This window comes from Lepidochelys kempii, chromosome 8 (assembly GCF_965140265.1).
Source record: "Lepidochelys kempii isolate rLepKem1 chromosome 8, rLepKem1.hap2, whole genome shotgun sequence".
NCBI classification, from domain to species: Eukaryota; Metazoa; Chordata; order Testudines; family Cheloniidae; genus Lepidochelys; species Lepidochelys kempii.
This window is the reverse complement of record NC_133263.1, coordinates 51,140,801-51,144,731: the sequence shown is the minus strand read 5'-3', so window position 1 is coordinate 51,144,731 and position 3,931 is coordinate 51,140,801.

Sequence of the window (3,931 nt, the reverse complement as noted above, 5' to 3'; positions counted from 1 at the left end):
GCATAGGGCTGGGTGAGAAAGGTGGTTCCCTCTCTCCACTCACTGGATCAATGGACTGGCTTATCCCCTGGCATAACGTAGAGCAGCCTTGGGGATCATTCTGCTAGCTGGTAATTATGGGAGTGCAAGTTGATCTGGCCATGCCTGCCTATACCAGGGATGGGGGCAGGGCAGGGGTTAAGGCAGAGCTGGCTATGTTGGTTTTACGTCACATAGGACTCCTCAGTTGCTCCCTGAAGGCCTGGCTTGTAGATTTTGAGTGTGCCAGTATTCAGTGTAGGGGTCAAGGCCCATTGGTGTGTTCAGGTCTCTGCTTGGCAAAGGTTAAATACAAAGGATGCTTATTTGAAGGAGGATCTCCGGACAGTTGCACAGGAAAGCTGCTGTGAGTTTGCGCTTCTATGAAAGCAGCGGGGAAGAGATCTTAGAGGCTTTTTGGTTGCTGCTGCTAGTTGCTGGCAAAATGTTACAAAATTGGTTGTGTTGTGTTCTTTCTAATGAATGGCCAAAGCCTCTGGGTGAATTTACAATGAACATGGTTGGGCTGTCTGGAGTGGCGTAACAGCGTGAGGGCCAACCTCAGGGTAGACTGTCAGGAAACGAGGCACAAAACCCAAAACTGGTTGTATGTTCTAGAAATAGATTTCAACAACCAAGTAGCAAGGGTGAACACTCCAAGCACTGTAACAGCCTTGACATGGAGTCAGTCTCCTTGGACACTCCGATTTATCTTGCAACCCAGGCATGCCTGCCTTTGTAATAGATGGTCCCTTACGCCAAAAATCCCAACAGTATTTGGGTTGTTCCCAGACCCAAAGGACCCATTGCTTACACCAGGTCAATTGTTGTCTTTGAGAGATCTAAGATACATTTGTAGCCAATCCTATAATTAACTAAAGGTTTATTAACTAAGAAAGAAATGTTGTTTGCAAGGTTAAAGCAGGCAAATATATACACACAAATGAGCTAGTCTTAGGTTTGAAATGGTGGTAAAATCTGCTGCTATATGCAAGCTTTTATATCCTTTAGAACTCAGCAACTTGGGGATCTCTTGCTTATGCTTAGAAATATTGCCCTTTCTGAATTCCAAGCAGCATAGTGATACAGATCCTTCTGTATGTGATGGGACAAGGACTTGTGCATGTCCCCTCTTCATGGGTGAGGGGGAAGCAATTGACAAAGTATTTTGTCCATTGATGTTCCATAACAGTTTGTCTGGTATCTGTAGTCCTTCTCTTGTTGGAGGAGATGACACCTCTTGTGGAAAACTAATATTTCACATCTGGTGATATTTCTCTCCAGACTGAGGGGTTTACGGTTTTAGTATGTTGACCAATAACAAGATCTCAAGGAGTATGTACTGTCCAGGACCTGAGTACTAGACTCCATGCCAGTGATCAAGGTACAATTGCACAAGCCATGGGGAACAGAGCCTAAATAATCCACACTTCAAATGGCATTATTCTCATATCAAACATGACTCCCAACCTGGGTGTCATTAAGGCAAAAAAAGACTGATGTATAAAGCAGATTTTGAAAGGAAACTGAAATAGCTTGTGTCATCTGTTTGCTTGCATGTGTGCATGCTTTCCATGTGCTGTTCTAGTTCTGTGCAGATAGCTGGTTCGGCAGACCTCGATAGTGCTACCCAGTGTGCTTAAGTACGAAAGGCTGGAATGTCATTGCCTCGGTGCTTCTGTCCTTGGAGCTTCCACGTTGTTAGTAAATAGAGCAACATGTTAATTCAGCAGACCTTGATGGTACTCAAAAGGAAGACCACAGGCATGGTTCGGTGGCAAAGATGTTCAGCCAGGTTTATTAATGAAGCACAGTACCAGTTCCCTGGATCAATGTCTACAGTTACATTAACACATGTATGCTCGTTACAAGGGACTCAGCTCAGTCAGCAGTGTGACTTTCTGCTGTCCCCTAGGCTGGACAAAAGATTGAGGTGAGGTTCCCTGTTATTTATAGATTTGAGATAAACAACCTACGTACCACCTTACGTGTTTCATGACCTCTTTGTTCCCTCCCCTTGTTCCTAATACCTTGGACAAAACATTCCTATTCATTGTTTTGTCAAACCATCTTATCTTGTACTAGTTTGGGGTGTATCTGTACTAGTTGGAATATATTTATGTAAATATTTAGTGCCTAGTACATTAGCAACAACTTTGCCAAGTTCACAAATTGAACCATACACTTGTAAGCATCTGCTTTGATACCTGGCCTGTCAGCCTCTAGTTCAGGCCTCAGACCATGCCCAGTGCTCCAGACTCTCTACTACCGCTTAGATCCCCATGCTTCACTCACTTTAGAAAGCGGTTTGACAACATCAAGCAACATGTTTAAAATTTCCCTAGAATATTCAGAAAGAAATTAAGGAGCGGATCATGAGGTGGTGGAAATTGGCATCACTCCCTCTACTTCAACAGAGCCAGGACAAAGGTGGCAATTCCCTGCAATATCCTGGACAAACCTTCATTGAATTGTGTATCTTAAGAGCTCATTGTATTGAAAATGCAAACATTTGTGGTGTTGTGACTAATGTTGTGAAGTGCTGTGAGCTACAATATGCTAGACAGACAAAGTTAAGTGAGATTCCTAGGAAATAGTTGTGAGGCATCCTTTTGAAGCTCTGTCCTGCAGAGACAACAGGTGACCAGCAGACAAAGGGTAAGTGAGGACCAGACCAGAGGCCTGACTGGATAAAAGTGTGGCTGTCAGATTCAGGGAAGTGCTTGTTCTGAGCCATGGGGGTTGTGAACAGAAAACCCCCTGGGTGGAGTTTGAAGGACTGTGCAGTAGCCAGAGCCCCTGGGGAAGTTGGGGTGATCTCTGGTGAGCTTAGTAGCATGCACCTACAGTGTTCTATTTTCTTAAGGCAAAAGCATTACAGAGAATAAAGATACTTTGGCAGTTACACTGTTCATAGCCTTCAAAGAGTAAGCAAAGTTCAGACACAGGCTGGTTAGATAGTCTGCCTTGCTGGGGAACAACACAGCGTAGGCAGGGAACTGTGCAACCTGGAAAAACCCCAGTCAGGAGGAAGAGGGACTAGGGTCTCCACCCAAGACAGGGATGGCTGGAGCCAGAAGTTGGGGAGTGGGTGCCCCTGCTGGACTCTGGAGGGGGAATACAGGTGCAGTTGCCCTGAGCTGTGTCAAGAGTGACAGTAATTTACATCAGCTATGGGTCTTGCCTCTTTTCTTCTAAGTTTATGTAGGCCCCTGCAGTGTGTGGAACCTATAGGCTTATCACTAGCATTGCAATAGCATCTAGAGCCACTGAGACTCAGGCTTCATTGTGCTAGGCAATGTACAAACACATAGGGCTTGGCTACCCTTACAAGTTAGAGTGCATTAAAGCCGCCCCAGGCGCCCTAACTCCCAACCCGTCCACGCTGGCAAGGCACTTAGAGCGCCTGGACTCTGCAGCTGGAGCGCTCCTGGTAACCCACCTCCCCGAGAAGCATAACGCTTGTTGCGTCTTGGCTGAAATGCCCCAGCGTCAGTGTGAATGACGTGTTGCATTACTGAGCTTTGATCGGCCTCCGAATGTCCCATAATCCCCTTAAGTCAAGTAGCCACTCTTGTCATTGTTTTGGAATCAGACTCAGATATGCAGCTATCCCCTTACAGAGCTCTGTTTCTGACAGCCGGCTGCTTATCTGCTCTGGAACAAAGCAAACCATTAGTGTGGAATGTTGCTTGCTGTGAGTGTGAGAGGTGGGGGTCTGAACTTACAAGACAGCATGCTGACACGTGCTCAGCACCCCAAAACCCACTCTCTCTCCCCCGACATGCACACAACACACTCCCTGTCACACTCCACCCCACGCCCTGCATTTGAAAAGCATGTTGCAGCCACTTGAATGCTGGGATAGCTTCCACAATGCACTGCTCTTTGTGGCGTTGCAAGAGCTGCTAAT